This window comes from Podarcis erhardii (genome assembly GCF_964252035.2).
Source record: "Podarcis erhardii genome assembly, chromosome: 4".
Taxonomy (NCBI): domain Eukaryota; kingdom Metazoa; phylum Chordata; class Lepidosauria; order Squamata; family Lacertidae; genus Podarcis; species Podarcis erhardii.
The window spans coordinates 49093618-49118985 of record NC_138508.1 but is presented as its reverse complement, the minus strand read 5'-3'; the positions used below and the strand labels follow the sequence as shown (position 1 = coordinate 49118985).

At 38.9% G+C, this 25368-nt stretch overlaps 2 long non-coding RNA genes across 16 annotated transcripts in view; one reads left to right on the top strand and one right to left on the bottom strand.

Annotated features, from left to right (window-relative positions):
* Positions 1–16188: 16188 nt before the first annotated feature.
* Positions 16189–25368, bottom strand: part of LOC309340036 — a 241717-nt gene continuing 232537 nt past the window's right edge. For all 15 annotated transcript variants that reach the window (XR_014155733.1, XR_014155734.1, XR_014155735.1 and 12 more), the window contains one exon: positions 16189–17653. This is a non-coding gene — a long non-coding RNA (uncharacterized lncRNA). The remainder of the gene's footprint in view (positions 17654–25368) is intronic.
* LOC309340043 lies at positions 21356–24014 on the top strand. Its single transcript, XR_014155757.1, has 2 exons — positions 21356–23218; positions 23799–24014. It is a non-coding gene; the product is annotated as an uncharacterized lncRNA (long non-coding RNA).

Below are 25368 nucleotides of genomic sequence, written 5' to 3'. Positions count from 1 at the left end.
GGGCAAATCAAGATGGTGAGTGATTAGAGCCTTGCCCTGTCACAACATCCCTAAATGGCAGTAAACTTCTAACATGAGAAATTGGTGTGAAGGCCTGTATATGAGACACTGGGGTATGGGAGTGGTGTGGGATGTTTGGCCACTTTAGGCAAAATGCATCTGCCCCCTCTCTACAGATCTGGACCCCACCATTGCACCCGCCCCTGGCCTCGCTGCTGCCGCCGCAACTGCACTCATGGCTGCACCTGCGCTGCCACCACAAGGCAGTGGTGAGGGTGACCATGAGCGGCAAGGGCACTACTGGCAGGGGAGGTGGTGAAGCCATGGCAGGGTTGGCAGCGGTGCAATGATGGGGGAGTGGAAGGGGAGGTGGTCAGATCGGCCACCCAAGGCAAATTGCGTCCCCTCACTTCATGGAAGCACCAGCCTTGCTGGAGTGAAGTGTTTCATAATATCCAGACATTTCAACCCAAATTCTGAACTTAACATATGGCCCCATGGCATTTAAAAAAGGCAGCGAAATTAATTTTGCAGATTCCAAATTGCTCTTTAACACGGAACATCACCACAAGAGAATAATCATGGAAGCCATCGAGATAGAGAAACACCCTCACAACATGAACAAGCGTGACGACACATCCCGCTTGCCAGACATCTGGAAATTAGCCCTCCCCACAAAAACTGACACCAGATCCAGAGGCACACAGAACGCCAACACCAATCAACCACACCAGACCCAAACCCAGACCCTCTCCACAGATGAATTACAGACACCATCCAGTAGCCAATCCATGGTGGCACCTCCGGATGCTGCACCCCCCTGCAATCCCTACACAGATCTGGCTGACACAAGCCACAAAACCACAGCTCGCCCCTATACACGAAGCCAAGCCAGAGCACAACTAAGTACAGTACAGCCATCTTCTCAGGAAAACTCTTCACAAAGTTCAAGAGGTCAAGACACAAAGACTTTAACAACTAATCCACACCTAATGACCCACCTAAGTGGTACTCAGGATATCACTCAAGAAATCACTCAAGATATCTCTCAAGTAATTAAGGAACAAAAGAAGAAAAGGCACACTAGCCTGGGAACTTCCTCTCTGCCCAGAACATTGGAGGCTATACACCACACCCCCTCTACAGTATTTATAGGAACTCAAACACTGAGATCCTGCTCTGTTCCAGTAACAAGAAGCCGAAAGCACCAGCCTGAAGATGACGAGTGAGACCTCGTCGAAACGTCGCCTAGACACCCCAACTTTTACACGGGAAGACACCCGAGGACACCAAAACCTGCATATATATATATATATATATATATTGGGGGGGGGGAGGAAAACACAACCAGAAACCATTTGTGTGTGATATACTTACATTTCTTCTTTGCACATGAATGAAATCAGCATCTCAAAAGCATACCCACTTTATCTACTTTCTGCCACTTCTCAGAATAGGCTGCACAACTTTCATTGAGGTCACACCTTGATATTAAATCCCTAGAGTCAGAGAAAAGCATAATCTTGCCATTCATGAAGGCAGACCACCACTAAAGAGTCCTGTGACGTTTTGGATGCTAATACATTTATTCTGCCAAAATATCCTTGGCTGGTTGTGGTTATAATAAGAACTCATTGTACAGTTTAGTGGGGTAAAGCCCACTGTCAGATGCATGAAATAGAGAGGTAATGGGCACACAAACACACATGTGGAACTGAGGAAGGTGGGGGCTGTTTAATTTTTAAAGAACAGACTGCCAGCCATTGGAATATGATCTGCAATAACTATATAACATTTATGGCAACTGAGATCTGCCACTTTGTCTTCACCCACGACTATTTCAGATTTGGGGGTAGCTTATATCTACACCCATCTTTTAGCCAGCTTAACTAGGATGTAAACCAAGCTGTTAATTGAGTTCTGACAATTCCTTCATCAATCCTATTACCTCAAGAAAGGTGTCCAATTTTGATTTACAGGTTTGAAATGGCTTGAGTACCCATTACTTAACATTCTCTATTGGGCTGCAATCCTGAACACATTTACCTAAGACTAAATCACCATTAAACACAGTGTGCCCTACATTTAAGTTAATAATCGGATGATTGAGCTGCCAAAGGGTGACCAATCCTACTGAGAGGACCAAAATGCATGACACACACACACACGGTCATAAAATCATAGAATTATAGAGCTGGAAAATACCTCAAGGGTCAGCTAGTCCAACCCCCTGAAATGCAAGAATCTCACTTAGCAACCAAACCAGACACTGCTTAGCTTTGCAAATGTGCTAGCCATTTCATTGCTGCACTACTAGGAGGGTCAAATTCTTTTTAAAACTCAACATGAACTGTGTCCCTGGTAAACCAGTTGTCTGACCCATTTGTCACAAATATAGAGCACTCTGTGTCACACTATTGTTCAGCACACTACTCTAGAAATGTCTGCTGTGGCAGTCTGCTATACTGTGGTTTTTGTCCCTGAATGACAAATACATTTTATTCTGGGATAAAAACAATTCTCGTTGGCCACATGAATCACAAAATTAGACCTTACTGGAGGTTTTTGTGGTTGGTTTTTTTCAGTCAATGATTCTATCTTCACAATACAGATCCTTTTAACATTTGCCCCATTAAGTTACTTGTGCTCTGAATGGATATTGTTATGTTCTGTATCCACTGAGTCTTAATACATTTCTCATTATAGAAGTGTTATTATTCTTGATGTCTTTCCTGATCCTCACAGTTTCCTGTCATATTAAATTCAATGTGGCATAGTTGATAAACTGGGATTCAGGAGCCAGGGTTCAATCCCCACTCCTGCCATGAAACTCTCTAGGTGACCTTGGAACAGTTACTGTCTCTTAGCCCAACAACCTACCATACAAGGTTACTGTGGAGATGAAATTAGTAAGGGGAACAGAACCTTGTGTGCTGCTTTAAGCTCTTTGGAGGAAATGCAAGCCAAAAGAGTAATACATACATACATACATACATACATACATACATACATACATACATACATAGTATCACTAGCAACTGCCATGTTAGAACTGGGACAGATTTACGCTGATGGGATTTCTGCTTTGAAATGCTATCACATTTCATTTATTTATACTGAATCTTGTTAAGGAGAATTCCTCACATGCTTTTTAAGTGGCTGCTGTCCGCCTGGGGCTTGTAACACCAGCTTTAGTCTCCCATCCTGAGGTGTAAAGCTAGAAACGGTAGCCAGAGGCTTGAAAATTCACTTCCTGAGTATCAGTTCTGTTTGTGTAAGAAATTCTGACTCAGACGGCTCTGTAAAGAGCCAAACAAATGGAGGACTCTTTCTGTCTCAGCCCAAACAAAACAAAAGGAACCAATGTCTGTTAATAGGAAGCACAGATATTATTATTTAGCTAACAGCCATTATTTTAATTCTCCTTTGATAAATATATGCAACAAAGTGTAAAGCAGAAACTATAACTTGTGGCACCTGAAATGTTAACTATCCTGGCAGTGACCCTTCAAAATAGCAGAGATATGTGATCTTATTATAGCACAACCTCTGCAGTTAAACAGTTCCTAAAGTAAATATATGCAAGGCCCCTATAAGTTATTTATTTTTATGCTATAGTGACCCATATAACAAGAGACCTGTTATATTTAACATATTCTTTTCTTAGCTCCAAACTCAATGTATGTGCCTGACAGCTTACCCAATCTCACTGCTGATGAATCTCCTCCCTCAACTATAACAACAAGACTGATAAGTGGCTGCCAGGAAAAGGACCTTCTTATGTGATACCTACCTAGTTGGGTAATCTGTCAGTCAAGTGGATGGGCTCTTGGTAGCTGTGAAGCAGTCACTGAAGATGCCGCTCTACATGCCCTTGCTGTCCAAATGTGGTGGAATAATCAATCATTGTAATAGATCTTGTGATGGGACATTGCAAAGAAGGAGTTTCTAGGGTATGCTGAGTCCAAGCTATTTATAGGTTGAAATTAGCAGGTTAAATTCTGCCCAGGAGGCAACGCAGATGCTACATCTCCAACTTTATGTTCTCCTAGCAATCCGCTAAGAGGTGAGTCATTGCACTTGGCATCATCTGAAGCTTCTTTTTATTTATCTATTTGCTAAGGAGTGAGTCACCATGTTTGGCATCAGTTGAATGGATGAATCTATCAATTTCAGTTTCTCATTTTCCTATCAGGCTCAGTTCACATTCCCACAACAGTTTGCAATTTTTAAAAAAAGCCTTCACAAAAATTATCAGCATTTTAAAGCACATTCTTCCTAATATAAGCAATTTGCATGCACACCTTCCCTTATTATACACATTTTAGCAAGCAATTTCTCCTAATAAAATGCATTTTTGTACACACTTCCTCCTAATACACAATCTTGTGTACATTTTGGGCTGGGTAACTGCATCACAAAATTTGGATACATGAAAATTTCAAAATGTGTTTGTGTATTGTTTTATGAAGTTCCTATTACGTCGATTCAAAGTAAAATGCAAACCAAACAGAATTTCTTCCCTATCCCTAGCTGAAGCAGCTGTTTGTTTATTTGTAATATCGACTTTCATTTCAATACAGTCATATCTCGGCTCCCGAACGCTTTGGGAGTCGAACGTTTCAGCTCCCAAACGATCAAAAACCAGAAGTGAATGTTCTGGTTTTCAAACATTCAGAAGCCACATTTTGGAAGTCAAACGTTTTGGAAGTCAAACGGACTTCCGGAACGGATTCTGTTCGACCTCCGAGGTACGACTGTATAGTACAAAGTATATGTCTAGATCTGATTTCATTTTCATCTTGAGTTGAGGGAAGCTACCATGACAATCCTTACAACCTGAACAATGAAGAAGGAAGGCTGTATCTCAAAATTAGGAGTCTACAATCTCCTGCTTCCTACAGGACAACAGCATTATTATTGTCAACTGGTCTTGGACATCTCTGAATAACACCTCTCAGGGCTGACCCAAGACATTTTGCTTTCCCAGTTCCATATAGCTGACAAGATTGGCATCTGAATCTTCCTTCAATACTGGTGATGGGACAGGGCCCTCCACTGCCCTGAGAGAAGCACACTGTCTTAGCAGGTAGAGAGGAGGCTGCTTGGCAAGCACTGCTATTTCCCCCAGCACATTATTGCTGCTCCTTGCTCCCTTCATCCTCCACCTGAGGCAATTTCCTCACTCTGGCTAATGGTAGGGTCAGCCCAGGATTACCTTTAAGGACAAAAGAAGGAAGTGAAGGAAGGATTTGTTAAAAGCTGTCAATTCTTGAGCTTCAGTAAGGTTTCAAAGGAAAGCATGCTTGGGATACCCTTCTTCACATGTCTGTGCAGTTAGGCTCTGGATGGTGTATAGCTTTTTGGCAGTGTAATATGTATTTAAATAAGTGAAATGCTCCAGAGTGCAACCAATCTTTTCCTGAAACCACAAGATCCTGAAAGAAACAGAAAAAGAACGAGAAAGGGTCTGAAGTAGCATCAGAAGATTTGTGAAATGAAATTGATTTCCATTCCAATCAGGTCTTTTACTCTTCTTGAAAATGTCAAGGTGTCGGCCTTGGCCATTACCAGACTGTGATTTATAGTTGAGACAAAGCAATAATACTCAGGTGACTGTCTGGAGCTGCGCTGCAGTGTCTGGAAAGTCTGCAGATGGCAGCCATCTCTTTTCTTAACCAACTTCAATTGCTTATCTCAGATTTGGGGTGGAGGGCACTTTGTTTTCATCCTTGATAAGAAGATGATGACATGCAGGCCTTGATATTTACTTAGCAACAGAGAAACAAGCACTGGGAGAAAAAGGGTTCGGCACTTCTGAGGGAGATATTTTTTATATGTTGAAAAAACACCCTTACACCAGACTAAGCAGAAAAGCAGTAGCCTTTAAGAATCCTTTTTCACTTGTATTATGCCAGAAATCAGGTTTCAAACATTCCTAGCCTACTGCATAACTGTAACCGAATTAGGCAGAAAAATAAGGATCTAAGTGCATTTGTATCCATTGACTTCAACAAGATTGAATCTGGTATCCACATACTTTTAACTTATGTGGCTTATGAGTCCACATTGAATTAAAGATGTTAACATTTATAACTAGTTCAAATAACATCTAACCAAAATCTGAAAGACCTTTTGAGGAAGAATGCAATTCCTGAACAGTCATCAAGTCAATTGAATAATCTTCAACAAGTCTATCTTGCAGCCTAACCATACAAGGCTGTTGTGAAGATAAAATGGGACAACAATTTAAAATACAATTATAAAAGGACATGGCATGTGCAGGAAACAATTTTGTGATGAGGTAGCAGAGCACTACAGATATGCTCTCCCCTTCCCACACTGCCCCTTCCTCACAGCAGCTGTTTTGAATTCCCAGTGGAGATCTGGAAGCAGAGTGTGGTATTCAGCTAAGCATTACTCAGAGTACACCCACTAAAATGAACTAAATTCAGATCATTAATTTAAATGGCTCTAACTCTGAGTAAAGCTTAGTTAAATACTACCTAAAAATTAGCTTCTCTTCATGGCTCACTCTCACTGAAGAGAGGTACAATGTAGTTTCTCTCATAATATGGTTGACTTTGGTGAGTTGACTCAGCTTTTGGACACTCTGCTTATGAGTTCTTGAGCTAGAATTCCATTTGTTAAAATAATAATAATAATAATAATAATAATAATAATAATAATAATCCTGTCCGTGCTGAGCTGTGAAGACTGAGCAAAATAATTTTTCTTCTTCTCCGTATGTTTTAGTCTAGTTTTGTGTTAATATTTTACATCCTTTCATTGTGAATTAGTTGAATTAACAGTTATTATACAAGAGAAGACAATATGCTTTAACATACTCTGTATTTGTAACTCCAGTACATTATGATTTCAGAGTTTTCCCCGGGATGTTCTCTATAAATCATCGTTCTGTTAATTTGGATTTTTAAAAGAACCAAAAAAAGAATGAAAATTATTAGCTCTTCCACTATATGTTTACATCTATTTAATATGTTCAGAATGGTAACTAATTACTGTTAAATAACTGAAAATGAATCAAAGTATTGTAAAAAGTAACTGAAAGTTTAGGATTTCATTAGTTATAGCAACTGCACAAAATACATTACAATGAATTGATTTGTAGATTTATTTATTTCAGTGGGTTTATATCTCATCTTTACTCTCAAAGGGAACCCAAGGTGGATAGCAAATCTATAATTTAACAATACAAAATACAATAATTACCAAAGGCACCTCTAAAATACCAATAAAAAAGTTGACTGTGAATGACTCTTGAAAGCCAAAGCAAAAATACAATCATCTATGCACGTTTACTAAAGAACAAATCTCAGTGAACTCAATGGAACTTACTTCGTGCACAGGAAACATGCACAGGATTGGGCTGCTAATACAAAGTTAGCACTGTTTCCGGAGAAAGCTTTAGTTTATGGAGAAGACATATTTTTGTTTTGTTTTGTTTTGTTTTTACGTGTTTCTTTTTTGTTTCAGGTCTCTTGATTAAAAAAAAAGAAAACACCAGCTAATGTTAGTTATGTTGAAATATATGTATTCAGTTGATGCACTACAAATTTTGACATAAGTGCAAACAGAAAGAAAAACAGATAAAAATTACAGCACATATAAGTAAACTGGATATCTTATTCAGTTGAAAAACTGCAGCTGGTGCAGAATTTGGTGGTCAGATTGTTGACTGGGGCAGAACCGTTCAAGCATGGAACACCAATTAAGGAATGATTGCACTGGCTACCGATTCATTTCCAGGCTCAATTAAAAATGCTGGTTTTGTCCTATCAAGCTTTATGCAGCTGAGGACCCCCATACCTCAAGGCCTGCCTCGTCTCACATGAGCCAACCTGGACTCTATGCTTGTAATCTGAGGACCTTCTCTGTGTGTCTGATTCACAGTTCAAAAGGTGGCAGTGGAAGAATGGCATACCCTCAAACTATCTTGATTTTTCTGGGGCCACCATGAAAACCTAGAATCCATCAATGTTTCTTGTTTTGTTCCATAAAATCACGATTTGAAATCTTTGGCCACTTTTTCATTCATTGCAATGAAGGCTTCCCACAAACAGGAGGTGCAAGACCTGCCACCACCAATGGGAAAATCCATTGTGGTGTGGACGAGTCATTGTTTTGAGTAGAGAACAAAAGAGGAGAAGCCAGATACAAATAGTTTACTAGTGTAATAAGCTGGTGTTAATATATTGTAGGATTCTATTCTGTCTATGCTGGGGGAAATGATCAATTCTCCATTTATATAATATTGTATTAATAAATAATTGCCATCCATTAAGAAACTTTCAAAAGGCAAAAGAGAAAAAAACTAACCAGGAAGGAAGGAACGAAGGAAGGATGGACATATAATACCATAAAACTGCACCTATGTGCACCTCTCACTAGGATTTCGAATATGAGACACATCTTGCCACAAACTAGTTCCAGAAGTATACAAGCTAGTTACACAAGTGATATGAACATTAACCCAGCTAGTTATGATTCAAATATCTACCATCTAGTTTCTTGAAAAATGCGTTCAGGTAGGTGATATTGTCGATATTTGAAATCCAACCCCTGAACTGACCTTTTAAAGGAAATGCTTCCCTTAAATGAAGTATATTTTCCTTTTATGTCCCTGTTTAAATCCTACTTTAAACTTTCCTCTCATTGTATACTCTAAGCTCCACCAGTGAATTTAAATAGGGTTTCACTATATGTTTTAGTGCATTCAGGATTTCTTTGTTACAGTTCCCACCCTGCTGCATTATGTGAGTGCTGGCACGGAAGTCCAGCAGTCGGTTTGTTTTCTGCCATTAATAAAAGAATCCACTTTCTTCCAGTTCTTTGAAGAAGTTGAAAAGGCTACAAGTGAGGGAGGAGGGGATGGGGAACAGATTGCAGTGTAATCCCCCAACAAAATGCTTGTCTAGATCAGAAACCTCCCTGAAGAAAATTTACGAATGCTAAGCCTACTTTTTCTGTGAGGAAGACTACAGTCAATGTACTTAGACACATACTGGGTTTTGACTAACAGTAGGGATCCCACTAGGCAAATTGAATTAAATAATAATAATAGAACCTCTTTTCCTGTCCACTCTTTGAACCAACACTATCCAATTCTTTCAGTGCCCAGTGTTTGATTAAAGGCACTATTTTGTTATATACTTTGTCAAAGCAATGTATTATGATGGGGAATCTATTAAAGTTACTAAACAAATGAGATTTGCACATTGTTAGTGCTTTTTCATAGTCCAAGCTTATTTTAAAGCAGTTGAACTCTTTCTGAAGAACAGAAGTTTTGTCTCCTGGGCCCATCACTCAGAATACAACAGATGTGAAAGTATAGCACCCAAGAAAACTAGCCCTGAGTCAACAACTTGTACCAAGACACTTGTTCATCGTATTTTAAAGCCAAAACGTGTGGCTTGATGCTGCACTATCATTCTGTGAAAAAACAACAGCAGCATTGTGACAATATTATATTGACACTGTAGGCAGATACAATGATATATTGAATAAGGATGCAAGTTCTGGGGAAGTCAATGCAATTTACTCTCACTTATGTCAATGGGACTAATTTTGATTCAACCAAATTCATTTGTTTTTTTAATTATCTTTAGACTGAGCTGCAAACCTGTTGCTTTCAAATAAATTGTTATAAAACATCACATTTATTACAAGGGGAAGAGGAAAACAAAAGTGATTTATTTCATACACAATCGGATGGATACGCTGTTGAAGCCTGCATTGTGTCCTTATTGACTATTATTAGACTGCAATATTTAATTCCCAACAAGCAGTAACAAAAGCAAGGAAGCCAATTCTTTTTTAAAACAAACAAACAAGCAAGCAAACATTCATTCAAAAGTTCCAATACAGCTTTGTCCAATTTTAAAGGCTCATGAGATAAGATTCAAGACAAAATCCGCAAGATCGATTCCATAAGTTTTAAACTGGGTATGAGGGTTGAAAGAGAAAGGTGAAATCATCATCTTAATATTTATTTATTTTCACTTCTTTCTATATTCAACCTATTAAGATAAGCAAAAAGTGTCATGCTAATGATGCTGAATGTTAAGCCATGCACTGATTCAGAGCAAGGGAATCATGGCCAATGAAGAAGGCACATCAAGAAAACTGTTATTGAAGAAATGTCTTGATGCACATAGATGATAAATTTAGAATGTTTCAGCAGAGTCTGTCCTAAAAGTATACAACGAAAGAAGAAGAAGAATGTTGATAAGACATTGCTTTTGGATCCTCACCTTTACTTATAATTTGCTTCTGGCATTTGGCACATTGAAAGTTGCTTGCCTCTCTTGTCCCAGTGCACTTACTGACTGCAATCATCTGTAAGGGGTTGCAATATGGCAGGGTTAATGTTACAAGCCGTCACGGCACGTTTGTGTTCTCAAATAGGGAATGATGATCTTTGGATGGAGGACACATATGTTACTCTGTTGTCATGGACTGATCATTACTTGGTTAAGTTTGACATTATGGCTCTCTGGGCACAAATGTTGATGGTCTGTCCTCAATGGCTAATGCAACCTGAGGATGTTAAGGGAATTTCTAACAGCTTGGGCCAGTAATCCTCTTGGACCTCACTGCCCACAAAAAGGGGATGAGCTCAAGGCAACCACTCCCAAGTGCCCCAGCTGAGCAGCAGAGATGTCTCAGAGGAACGGTGGGTGATGAAGCAACAGGACGAACCTCTGGTGTACAGGGATCACAAGACTCACAATTAATGTGACCTAACACAGGTAGAAAACACATCTGCGGTCATACTCTGTGCTTGTGATGTTGTTGAAGGAAACTTACTGCACCACCACATCTACACAATGTCATTCAGCATAGCTGTTTCATGTGGCGAGAGGTTTCCTGGTTGTGAACTCAAGGAAACAGAACCTGGAATCCATGAAGGTTTGTTCTGAAGTGCTGTATCCATTTGCATATAAAAGCACATCCAACCAGGATGCCATAATTAACAAAGTGGCATAAGAGCATAGGAAGAGCCCCACTGAATCAGCCCGAAGGCCCATCTAGTCTAGCATGCTGTTCTCACAGTGGCCAATGAGATGCCTATTACAAGCAGGACATGAGCACATCAGCGCTCTACCCACTTGTGGTCCCCAGTAACTGGTATTCAGAGGCATACTGGAGCTAGTATACAGCTACCATGGCTAGTAACCACTTATAGTTGTTGAAATAGTTATTGGTAGTTTTAAGACAGGTTTGGCAATCACTGCACCTTATGAAAGTAAACTCCATAATTTAATTCCATAATTTAATTATATGAAGTACTTTAATTGCGTGTTCCAGATTTTCCAACAACCAGCTTCTGGTATTATGAGACAGGAAGAAAAACTTATTTCTATCCATTTGCTTCATCCTATGCATGATTGTATACACCTCTTTCTTGTACCCCTTAATCACCTTTTTTTCTAAATGAAAAACCCTCAAGTGTTTTAAGTTTCCACACTGGGAAGCTGTTCCAGTCCCCATGTACGGTAGTTTACTGGCCCTTTTCCGAATGTTTTCCAGCTCTATAATGCCCTTTCTGTAGAAAAGCAACCAGAAGCTGAACAGCATTCCAAATGCAGTTGCACTATATATTTGCATAACAGCAATATTTTATTGACTGTTTTATTTGTGCTAATGATCCCTAACACGAAATTCAGCTTTTCCACAGCTGATGTACACTGGGTTGACATTTTTATTGAGCTATCCACCATGGCCCCAATATCTTTTTCCTGGTCAGTTATCATTTCTGACCTCATAAGCATATATGCAAAGTCAAGATTTTTTTCTCCCCAATGCATCACTTCACACTTGCTTACACAGAATCATATTTGCCATTTTAATGCCCTTTTTGGAGCTCTTCACAATCCACCTTGAACAATTTGGTTGATCAGCAAATTTGCCCATTTTAGTGTTCACCCCTATTTCTAAACCCCTTATGAGGAAATGTAAATGTTCTTGTTTTTCATTGCTATGTGTTTTAAAAGGCTTCATGGAATGTATATGTTGTTTATAAGTTGTGGAGGGTTTTGTTGAAAAGCACAATACAGAGCCTGTAAATAAATAAATAAAAATTAAACATATACTTAAAACTGTCATACTAAAATGACTAGGACTTAGAGGTGCTTAACTCTGGTTGGATTATATTTAATACTTGCTTATTCTTACAGTATTTGGCTTTTGCAGTGTCATAATAAGCAACTTTTTATGATCCTTTTGTTTTCTAAGTAAAAAGGGAATCAAATAATGACATGCTATTACACTAACAGTGGAATCCTAACCATGTCTACTGAGAAGTGACTCTTAGGGACTTCAGTGGGTCTTACTCAATTGCAGCCTCCAATCCCAACCCCTCTGATTTCAGAGTAAGTCCTACAGAATGCAATAAAACTTACTTCTGAGTAAACATGGTTAGGATTGAGCTGCAAAGTGTTAATGCCTTTAAGTTTAATTAAAAACCTTCAATAAGCTTATCCTAAGCAAGTGCTGTAAATGTATTTTATATTGTAAAATATATGAAACTTGTTATGACTTAAAATGACATTTGGGGAAATGGGTGCATCCATATGACAATTCAAACTTAAAGCATGATTGTCATGATAATGATAATCCAACTGAACATGACAGACACCAGATCACTTGCTATTCCCCTCATTTTTATTTTTATCGTTTGGACTGATGTTTGTTGGGAAATTGCTAAATAGCATTCAAAACTGACAGTTGATTAGAACACAATCTAGGAGGGAAGAGAAAGTCATGGAAGGGTTAAGAGATGTATGTAAAACAATGGTTTTCCTTTTTAAAATTAAAATGTACAAATAAGCTGGTATCAGGGAGACTAGGTGATCTTTCATTTCCACAGCACTGAGCACAGCTCACACCAGCAGAAGACAGCCATTAATGTATGCGTCTGGCTCAATCTGGTCTCCCAACTAGGAATTCATCAAATTGTTAATATCACTCCTTTTTTGTATGCATCACACATCATTGTGTCTCTTGGTGCTGCAAGAGGTTGCTTTTTTTATAGAGTCACTAGCTGTAGCAGGAGCTGATTATACCATATTGTACTGTACAATATTACACGGATAGAAAAAAGCATTGAAAAAGACACATATACACATAGCTATTCATGTTTACCTATAATTCATCAACAGATTTGCTGCTGATCAGCCAAATCTTTGAATTATCAAAACAAAAACAACAAAAAAAACCCTTCATGCTGAACCATATGATGGATTCAGTAAATACATGACAGTGTCACATGTTCTTATAGTCTTGAGTTGTATTTTGGTGTGATGGGAAAAGAAGATGTAGGTATCTTTCCATTTCTGACCATGCTGAATGCTGCTGTGTGTTGTATAACCAGTGCTCACCTGAGAGGTTCTGGCAAGCTCTGGCTGAAAAAAGCTCCTGCTCCTAACAATATCATTCCTGTGGAGATCTAGAAAGATCCTTAGGGGTGGTTTGTATGTTACCTTCCTAATGTAGGATCATGTGTACTAATGTGCTCAACAATTACCAGAGTCAACAACCACAAATGTGGAAGGCCCTTCCCCCTAATCTGGACCCATCTTCCCAAAGAGACAAGTGCCACTCACTCATCCTCAGAGCATTTTGTTACATTCCCTTGCCAGAGTTTGTGGTATCACCACACTACCATATCCACACACATGCAAATATATATGGACCTGCTTCTCTATTGGAAAAGAAAGAAAAAAAGAAAGAAAGAAAGAAAGAAAGAAAGAAAGAAAGAAAGAGCAACTCCTGTGGGCAATTCCATGTGTGGCCACTGAATACTGTATCCACGGAAAGCAAGTTATTATAAAGTTCTTGTTTTTTTAAATCTGTTGTGAGATGCAGTATCTACTAAGTATCTACTTTGGCTGTTATTGAAAAGATCAGCCAGAGTTCCATCCATTTATTACTCAGTGATATAACACATGTTTTGAGTGCAAAAGCTCCAAGATTCATTCCTGGCATCTGCAGCTGAAAGAATCAGTGAGTAAACAATGCAAAAAAAACCCCACAAAAAACCCCCACTGCCTGCAGTACTGGAGAACTATCCTGGAAGGACAAATATCCTGACACATGCGCCCCCAAATAGCAGCAGTACATAGCACTATATCCAGTTTATTAGGGAATCTCACACATTCATTGACTAGGAGTATGACTGCAACCCAGGACACAGGTACTTGGAAGTAGACTCCACTGAACTCAGCAGTGCTTACTTATGACTGCCTAGGTCCAACTTGTAAAACACAGTGAGCTTTAACAAAGGATTGTCTGAAATGGAAATGTTAGCCTTTAATTAGAAGCGCAAACTTGCAAACCTGTGCAAGTGTTTAAACAGCCAGTGTGAACTAGGAACCCTGTCAAAGAAAATAATAGAATAGAATAGAATAGAATAGAATAGAATAGAATAGAATCATAGAGTTGGAAGAGACCACAAGGGCCATCAAGTCCAACCCCCTGCCAAGCAGGAAACAAAAGAAATCAAGAAATCAGAAGCAACCAAACTCTGTTTGATTTATTCCTTCATTCTCCAGGAGCATATGAACATAGGAAATATAGTGTCAGAAAATCGGTCCATCTAGCTTAGGATCATCTACATTGACCAGTAGCAGCTTTGCAGCATTTCAGCCTGGAGTGGATTCTAGCTCTACCTAGAGACTTTAGGAATTGGAACCTGGAGGTTTCTGCATGCAAAGCATATGTTCTATCACTGAACTATGGCCCTTCCCCATGTCTTAACCTCCTCTCTGCTAATCTGTCACAATAAAACTTGGAAGCCTCATTATCACCTCCTTCACATGCTAGAGGAAGGGAGGTCCTTAAAAGACTCAATAACTTTAGTAAATAATTATAGCTCTTTCTTTGAAAAAAATGTCTGGGATGTCCATTCCTACCACCAACCCATCTCCAATTTCCCCTCTTTTACACCACTGGACATCATATGCTGCAACTTATTTATTCTTATGTAGGAACATAGAAAATTGCCTTACGCCAGGTCAGAACACTGGTTAGCACTGCAATGACTGGCAGCTCTCCACTCTTTTCCAAATCTACCTAGATGCCAGGGGTTGAACCCAAGACCTTTTGCACATACATTTGCTCTCCACAGAACCCCTTCTTAATGAACTTCACTCTTTGGCTCACACTGGAGGACAATTCAGCTATAATTTATTTTGGCCTGAAACAATGGTTATTCTCAATCAACCTATGAGCACCATATTGAATTTATGCTCCTGTATTCCTTCAAAGGTGGGTAGGGCAACTGTTTGTGCAAATGTAACATCAACTGGATTCATGTAGTATTATTATGGATTTTACTGGGCCAAAATCAAACCAGGAGAGATTGCATGGGAGCAATGATAGATTATAAAGATTTCTGCCCTTCTATTAATCTTACTGTAACTGGAAAATCTTCATTCAAGTGAAATATATACATTATTTCAGCTTTAATTAGTGTGTGTCAAAATGAGCACCACACATTTATTATGATGAACTGGTTTTGCCTGCAATACTATTTATTTGGAGACATCTTTCTGATTACATACATAGTCCTTTAGTTTAATACTGCTAGATCACAGCTGGATCAAGTATATAAACATGTGATTAAAAAAGAATTTGCGAAAACTTATTGTTGCCAAAAAATGAATGTGCCACGCCTTTGCCAAAAATGTGTTTCCTTGGGGGGGAAGGAACAAGACCCTATTTATTTATAACATTTGGGGCGGTGACTTTTTTTAAAAATGACTATACAATTATTCTGCAGTATAAGAACAATGTATTGTAATAACAGTGTTGATGCTGACAGTACAACAGTTCCTCCCACACACTGGGGGCAGGGGGGTGGGAAATCAGCTGTAGCTGGAATATAATCCAAAATGGGGAATTGTTTGAATGCTTGTGATGTGCAATGCCTTTGTTTCAGACTGCAAAGTTTGAATTTTTCACAGTAGAGGATGGGAAAGATAATACAGGAAATTGAAAAAGCCTCAAGGACTATATGGAAATGAAAGCTGTATGTGAAGAAATCAATCCCAGTATATTTTAGCTCTTTTCAGTGCTATGCTAACAACTTGTGAAGCACCTATGTCTTTGCAGAACAAAATTGTGTTAACTGGTTTTGAGTAAAATAATCACAAGGGAAAACAATACATTTGATATTAGCTTTATGTTATAGTAAAACTATGGAAGTGCTATGGAATGCTGTGGTGCTGGTTACAATTAGAGAAACAGAGAGGAAAGCATTTAAAACATTGGAACAAAATGACAGGACAGGCAAATACCTATCTATACACTTGCATCAAAACTTTATAGGTGGGAGGGGGAAGATACTGGTTTGCTAGGCCTCAGTGTGGAAATGGCAAACGAGTCAAGCACAGTTTCATTATCTAATCACAGGGATGCTTTATTCTCCAGCACTTGAATGAAGGCCCAACATTAATTCAAAACATTAAAGAGTACAGTACAGCTGTTTGAATATAAGAACCTGGAACACAGCACGTTACCATCTCTATTCTGCACAATGCATTTCTCTGTGGGCCAAAACATCACATGCCTCCCCCATTGACAAATATATCTTTTTATGCTGCTATTATCGTGGAAAGTTAATCATTAAAGTCCAAAGTTGCTGGTTCCCCTCCGCCTAGGTCCCAAGAGCCTGACTTGTGATTGTTACTAAAAAACCTCACAAGTTAGGGTCTCAGGGACTAGGAAAAGTCCGATAAGATCCAGTCGAATTCTTCTTCAATTAATCAGATTGGGCTTTGTTGTTGTTTTAGAAAGTATCTCTTTCAGCAAGTGCGGAAGATATAACAAAAAGAGGCACCACTAACACTGACAAAACAGACCTTCAGTTGCATGAGCAAGATATTATTGAGATTTATTTATTTATTTAATAAACCCTCCCATTTATAAAGGCTATCAAAGTTATGCATGCAAAAGAAGTAAGAACAGGAAGCTAAAAACAGGTTACATCTGTTTCAAACAGACTTTTAAACACTCTCCTTCTATTTTCCCCAGTGGCTTAGACAAAGATTAAACAGTTCAGCATTATATCTTCACTACCATATTTACAGTGGGCCCTAAAACATTCTGCACCTTAAAGCCATTTTAGACCAAGAATGCCCTTTGTGTATCATTTATGTTTACCCCCTTCTTTCTTTTATTGAATATGTATCTCTCTACTAATATGAAAAAGCACCTGACTTTTGAATGCAGATTTACTTTCCACATCCTAAACTGCAGAACACAATGACTTTGAGCTAACTTGTCATTCTTGGTCCCGAGTCGGTTGAACCACATTTAAACTTTCAAAAAATATTCTTCATACAGTTAGCAGGCGGGAAAGAAGGTATTTTCCCCAATCACTTTTTGCTTTTAAAGTCCAAGACTTTTAATGGCACAACAACAATGCGGAAAAGATTCACTCTCTCTCCTTCGGCATCTGAGTCTCAATTGTAGAATGGAAAAGAAAATGTCTACTTTTAGGAACAGATCCATGATGTTCGGCAGATGAACCCAGAGCCAAAGAATCAGCAGCCATAAAGATCCTGGCCACTGAGGCAGAGACTGGTGTATATAACTCATTCCTGTCTTTCTTCATGATGCAGCTCAGCTTTAAAGGGAAAAAGAAAGTGGAGAGAGAAAACAACAGTAATCAAAATAATTAGTATCTCAAGTTGCAGAACAAGCTGATAAACTACACACACAAAAAATAACTGGAAGAAAATATTTATTAATTGACACCCCCTCCTTCCTAGGTAGTTTCATTATCCCTTGCCCCTCACCCCATTTAACGGAATGTCACTTCTAGATTCAGTACATGTTGGAGTACTTTAAATATTTTGATCGAGGAAAGAATATCATGTCACAATCAAACCCTTTCTTTGTCATTTGCTCTGCAGTAGACTTCGAACTGTTATGCCTCAGGCACGAAAGAGTTAAACAAATCACCAGAAGCCCCGTAATTTTTAGACATTTGGGCAAAAAATTAATTATCATGCTTTTTGTTAGAACTGTAAGATGATTTTCCAAAGCAATTTTTGACCATAGCTTCCAAACCAAGAAATTAGGAAGAAAAATCTAGCCCCTCTGTAAATATGACATTAACATAATTACACCGCCCCCCCCCCATCACATAGACCCATCCTCCTTAGGGAATACATCTGATGCTCAGTAGATGGAAATCAGTCAGATTTCAGCTGCTCTCCAACGTACCTTTGCTTCTCACTGACTGACTGGGTTTTACCTCCCATGAATATGCGCGCGCGGGGGAGTGCGCGCGCGCGCGCACACACACAGACGGACATGCTCACTTACATACACTCAGACAGACATGCACACGCAGCTCCACAGACAAAACACGCGCACACACGCGCGCACACAAAGGCAAGGCGAAACGTCGGATGCTGACTCAGAGCGGCTGCATGTGGAGGGGGTGGCAGCGGCTGGATTTTTCCCTGCACTCGTCATTTACATTAACTCTCTCTCCAGCATCCGCCCTCTGCCAGACCTGCTGGGCTGCAACATTTGCATGACGCTGTGACTCCAGCCTTGCGGGTCAGTTGTTGCAAGAGGAATGAAGGAAGGAAGGAGGAGAAGGGGAAAAAAGCAGCAGCAGCAGCAGCAGCCCCAGTACACTCATAAGAAATGCCTTCATTTCTTCTAAACAGGTCCCTCTTCTTATTTTTCCCACCTTTCTACTTCCTCTGTAGCTGTATCTCAGTTGTTTGACATCTTTCCGGAAGAAAATGTCTTGAGCTGCAATAAGCCAGGAGCCTGACGGTCCTCCCCTCCCCTCCCCGTCCTATTCCCACCCCTTTCTCCCCCCCTAATCAATAAGACAGATCTCCAAATGCAGTTGTGGAAATAGACTGTGCACAGACGTTCATCCTCGGTCTTCTGCCTCAGGAAGAGCAGACAAGCTCGGCTCACACACACACACGTGATGTAAGGAGAAATAATGCCAGAAATTCTTTAACAGACTTAGAATTTATTCTACGCCTTCATTCTCCTCCCCACCCCCACCCCACCCGCCGCCTTTCCCCTGTGCTGAATTCATGAGTGGAAACGATTCTTCCAGTGTGCACATCACCTCTCTCCCAAGCTACAAGGTTGCAACGTTTCATCTCGGTATTTTAAACAAAACGAATGAAAATTAATAATTTTCATCCTAATGAGAATCTCTGCATTAAAAAAAATAGAAAAAACGAGTCAGGCTGTCACCTAATAGGAATGGTGATTTATTCCCCCGCCCCTCCAAATTACTGCCTGATTCCGAGTCACTAATATGATGATAAAGCAGAAAGTTTCTGGGTTTAAAATCTGTAATAGGAAGGGGCAGTTCTAGACTTCAAAAAACAAAGTGACTGAGTGTCTGCCTCTGTGTGTGTATGTGAGAGAGAGGGAGGGAGCGAGGGAGAAAGAGAACAAAAGAATAACAGCTATACTGTATTGCACAAAAGCACTACAATGGTGCAGACTTTTTTTATTCGAGCATTATTTATCATTGTATATCTATCAACATACATATGGAGCTATTTGACCACAGATATTCTGTAAATCTCAGCAAAAGGTTTACTAGCTGAGATGCAGAAAATGTGTGCCATGCTAGTTTCATAATGCAGTTATTTAATGTGCTTTGACTTGCTCTGTCTTAACACTTGGTAAATTTTAAATATGTGTTGTGCACTTAGTTCTGTGAAAAAGGAACACTATGTCAATATGATTTAAAGTACAGAATTCATGTAAGAAACAGAGTACAGTACTCTGTCCCCAAGAGGAAAAAGTCTCTCAGCTTTCAGCAAACAGGCAGATCCCAGCATGCAGTGCCAACTAAAGTAGGGACTGGGCAAGCTAAGTGGACAGGCAGCATGAAGGGCCTCAATCTGCACAACATTCATATTAAAATACGAAAAACTACAACAGAGAAAAGAAGCAAGTGTTAGTATATGACCCCTAAAGAAGATTGTGCATCAATTAATACCATCAACACTTTTAACCCCCACCCCAAGAAAGATAGTTAAGAAGCAGTTCCCCAGAGTGGCTGCGAAACCCCAGCCAGATGGGTGGGGTAAAACAACAACAACAACAACAACAACAACAGACAAAAAGGCAGGCAAGACCACAAAAATTTGCAAGGCATGAAACCACACCAGACATAGCCCAACAAATGAAGGATTGAAACCAGATTTGGAAAACTGATAAAAATGACAGGATTATGGCATTCAATTAACTGGTTTACTTTTTTATTTTTAAAAAACCGACAACACCTACAGTGTGACTATGTACTGCTATCAACTGTCTGCGACCTATACTGACTTCCTAGAGCTGCGCATATATTAGATTGGCCATTGCAAACATATAGATGTTTACTCAGAATTAAGCCTTAATGTGACAGTGGGGCTTATTCCTAGGCACATTGGTAGGAATAAACCTCACGGAACACAGTGAGACTTCCTTGGAGTAATATGCATCAAATTGAGCTTGTGGGTCTACTTTTGCTAGAATTCATCATTATTATTTTTTATTTTACTTTTATTACTACTTTCTTTTTTGGTTGCTCCTTCCAGCATCTTTGGTCTGCCCCTTTTCTTACCCTAGTAACTGCTGTATTGCTGTCAAGGGGCGGGGCAGGTTACTATGTTTACAAGTGAGTGGTGCGTCCTGCAAACTACAAGATATCTCAACTCATCAGCGGTTAAAAATATTCATCTACAGAGTATTTAGAAGCGCTTGAATAAAAAGCATGAAGCAAACAAGGAAGAAAATGGCTAAACATTTTGTAATTTTATACCTGGGCTGTGACTTGGGAGAATATCCAGGTTCAAGTGCTCAGGACTTCATCTGGGGGCACCTTTAGAGCCAGTGGGGAATGCAGACTAGATTAAATCAATAGCTGGGATGTCGTAATCAATCAGCTCAATTACAGCTGTCACAGACCCAGGTTTAAGGTTTTCCCCGATTCCAGTTTTCTAATAATTAACCCTTGGTCATCCCTAAGTGCTCAGTCACCTTACTTTATAAAGGGGAGCACAAGCAGGCTTTTTTCTTTTTTAAGTTTTGTTAATAATGCTGCCATGAAAGTGTGGTGAACTAGTAATGTTGAGTTAACACACCTTCTTTCCCATATGTCTCTTCATTTATATAGATATGACTGTGATTAAGCCTGTGGAAAACCAGGGTGGATCAAAGAATGTTGCTAACATTAAACAGCAATTTCTTTGAAGATTACAAATGTGAAGGGGCTTGCAGAATTAGACTGGAGCCAGTCACTGCTCTCCATTGAAAATGTATAAAATAATATTTCCCTCTAACTTTCATCCACTTTGTGCAGGACTTTGACACAAGGACATCCACATGTTCTACCCAAAACTGTTTTACTGAGCAACTTATTTGAAAAATATATTTCCAACCATTGACTATTTGGGGATCTGTTCAGTTCATAAGTCACAGCATCTCTGCTTAAAGACTTTAGTAAATAACAGCAGCATTTGTTTTTCACTGAATATTCCTTTCAGAAGAAAATAAATAAATAAACAAACCCTACAGTTCCCTTTGTACATACATGGCAAGTATATTTTATGTTATGAACCCCTAGGGGGAAAGATCAACCTTTAGATATTACAGAAGATTCAGCACATGATGGCCATATTTCATGATCACATTTAATGTTGTGGGAAGTAATTGTGGGTATTATTATTGGACAGAAACAAAAATAAATTCCTCGCATGCATTTCTACCTTTGCTATATAAATGCTGTCATATTCTTAGTGAGGAAAACGAATCTCAGATGGGATCGTGGTGCATATGCAGTACATTGAACAAATTATTTCTATTAACTCAACTTCCGCCATCATTATGTCTTGTCCTTCACAAGCCTCTTAATTAAACTCCCCTTATACATCCACAAAGCAATGGAACTGATTTTAAGACCATACCTGCACTAGGATGCTGGTACAATGGGTTGGATCCAGACTATATAAGACAATGGGTTAGCTCCAGACTAAGACATGTTTAGTGTGGACACGCTGGAATCAATAGTCAGCCATGACTGACCATATCTAAGCCTGGATTCGGGCCTTTCACATCTAAGCATTGGGCCTATGGGGTAGCAATGGCCAGTGGACACTGAAATGAATAGAAAAATAGCACTGGAAGCCTTCCATTGTATGGTTGTCTCATTGGGTTTCAATGAACTTACCTTCTCCTTGATTGTGGCTAATATCATGAAGGGCTAAGGCCCAGGAAAGTATGGATAGAATTGCAGCCTAACTGAAATAAATTGCACCAAAGTGATAGGATTTAAAGATACACACACTCTCTCTCTCTGTCTCTCTGTGTGTATCTATACATACATACATATTCTTAGACATGATGTTCTTGAGCTGTGGCTTATATACAGACAATACTGCCTGAAATAAGCTGCAAACCTATGTACAGTTATTGGGATTAAATTCATGATTTCAATGGCACTTATTTACAAATAAACATGGTTAGGAACATGGCTGGAAAACTGTTTTATTGCTTTATTGACAGCAAATAGGATTACATAAATGCAAATGTCTGTGGTAATTATTCTATGCCGGGGGTGTGTGTGTGTGTGTGTGTGTGGAGTTCATGTAAGGTAATAAGAAAACTGTGTGTTTAGAAAATATTCATTTACCAAGTAGCACATTCAGTTTCGCAGTTACAAATTAGTCTAGATTGACAACATGACTGCTAGCATATGACCACTAGCAAATGAGTTCAATTTCATATCCTTGCTCGCAAGAGATCTACTGAGAGTGGTAGGAGACAGAGAATGAATCTATGGTCCTGTCCTTTAGAGGTTAAGGGGGGGGGATAGCATTTCAATGAGATGAGTATGAATTTCATAAAGATGATGAAAAACTTAACAGGCACACCATTCAGCTTGTCGAACAGCATGACATATGCAAGCCTCAAAATTGTTCTCATCATCCACAAGGGGACAGCACTGGCTGCCAGACTAGAAACACACAGTTTCCACATGAAGAGGCAAAATGAGAGCAGCCATTGCTGCAGCTACCAAAACAGAGGTGATATTCCATCTCTTCTTTGAAATGGGGGGTCTAGAAAGAAGGAGTGACAAAGACCTCGAGATAGAAGGCTGTCAGGTGCCAGAATACATGAAACGGTGGGATAGGCTTTAAATTTGAAGGTTATGTGCAATTATCTTTTTTCTTTCTTTCCCGGTTTTGAAGAAATAAATACCATAGCAAAGAAAGTAAAGCATGAGAAAGATGCATTATCTTGGAGCTGAAGACTGGGGGGGGGGGGGTTAGAAAGGAAATTATAAATGTGAGATCTTTGGCTTTTGAGAATATGTATGCTTTGAAAGACTTTTATAATAGAAATTATGCAGGGCCAGTACAAATAAACTGATGGCAAGAGACACTGAGTACATATAGTATTTTACTTTTGTAGTCTGCTTTTAAGAAGCTATGTAGAAACAAATATTAATTTAAAAAGACGACTAAGTATCTTACCTTTATGAGGATCAAAAAGAGATTTATAATTTAGAAAGAGTGAGTCATTGAATGTGTATGCATGCTAATTCGTTGCCTAACTGTTCTTAAAATGCATCATTATTCTGCGGAACAAGGTAATACATGCTTTGAAAGAATCACGGCTTGAGATGACTGAGGGGGGAAATTTGTTCAGTTTGCCCACGTTGACACTTTTGTCCTACTCCTATTCTTCTCTTGTGTTCTCTGATTTTTCTGTCTTTACCGTTGCAGGTTAAACATGCACACAACACACTCAAGTCATATGAAACTGTGGAGATGAAACATAACAGAAAACAATTGTTCAAACAGGTATATCAGTGATCTAAAAACTCTGTACATGTGTGGAAGAAAATTCTTCACACAAGAGGAAGCTGTTTTACTACATTTTTCCTTTTGTTTTCTTTCAATTAGCACAGCTCAAATAAATGTAGTCTAAATTACTTTAAACATCACTGTGTTAATTCTTGTTTAATACCAACATATGCAAATTAAAGGATCCATCATTATTTGTGACAATCTTAATCTCCCAACCAACCAAAAGACAACCTTGAATGCTTTTGTTAAACAACATTCTATTGAGGTGAAATGGTGTGCTAGCTTTGAATGTTTTTATGTATTCTCTTTTCATTGTTCAGTACATATATATATTCTTCTTTGATTATTTTAAATCTCATCTGAAAAAATGGCATGATACAATATATCAATAATAAAGAAATTGATTGTTTAATGAGGATGGAAAACACCAGTGTTTACTTTGTACTTGAAATGAATTATTGCTGATCATAATGCTATTGCATAAATTTCAGCAGTAGAATATATTTATAAAATGCCTTATTATTCCTTTGTCTCTTAAACAGCTCTAACTTTCATATACTAAAAATGTCTGCTACAGTATTTTCTGAGAATGTAGTACAGCAAGCTGTCAGGCAAAGACGGTTCCTTCTTTTACATGGTTTGAACAAAGGTTTCTCTAACCTTTGTATATTTCTTATTTATTTGTTTTCACTTCCTTACAAAATTCAAAAGCATGAGGTTGTATAGGGACTATTTGGTATTGCTGGTGCTGCAGTGAAGACAGGTATGCTCACAAGAAGCTTACAAAGGAAGGGTGAGAGATTATGGTGTTTCTGTATTCAGAAACATCTGCATGATCCGTCTCCAAAAGCAGCAAAATGCCATCTTATTTGTGAGGGTAGTAGCACAAATATTTTACAAACAATGCTCTGTAAGGGCGGAAATAATCAAGATTGTAATCACAATCTATGGCTTTGTTAGAAGGCTAGTTCCTTTACTAAGACCAAGGGAATGCTTTAAACAATCGTACATAATGTTTTAGATATTAAGTACATGCATAAAATTAATATTTCAAACCTTTCTACACAGTGAAGGTTAAAGCCCATCCTGCATTCTCATGGTTTACTCTCTTTTCCCTTTCAATCAATTCCATTGATTTTAAGGGTCAGAGGCTATACCTTCATTGATCAAAGAAACAGCCTGACACAGCGAAAGAGTCTGCCAATTCCAGACAGATCAATCACACCTTTGTCTGCTTTTGATACATTATGGTTATTTATTCTGCATCTCCATGGTTTTCTGTCACACGGTTCTTAATGCAATAATGCTACTGAGGAAAATAAAAGGGGAAATATTCCATTAACAATATTGTAAGCGCTTTTCTGGTCTTTCTTAGGGTGGTTTACAATGGAACTTGGCCAGCACGCTGGATTTCATTTTTGACTTGGAACAGAGCTCTTGTGCTGGTATTTAACTCTCCTTAACATCAGCATTTTTCAGGAGTCAG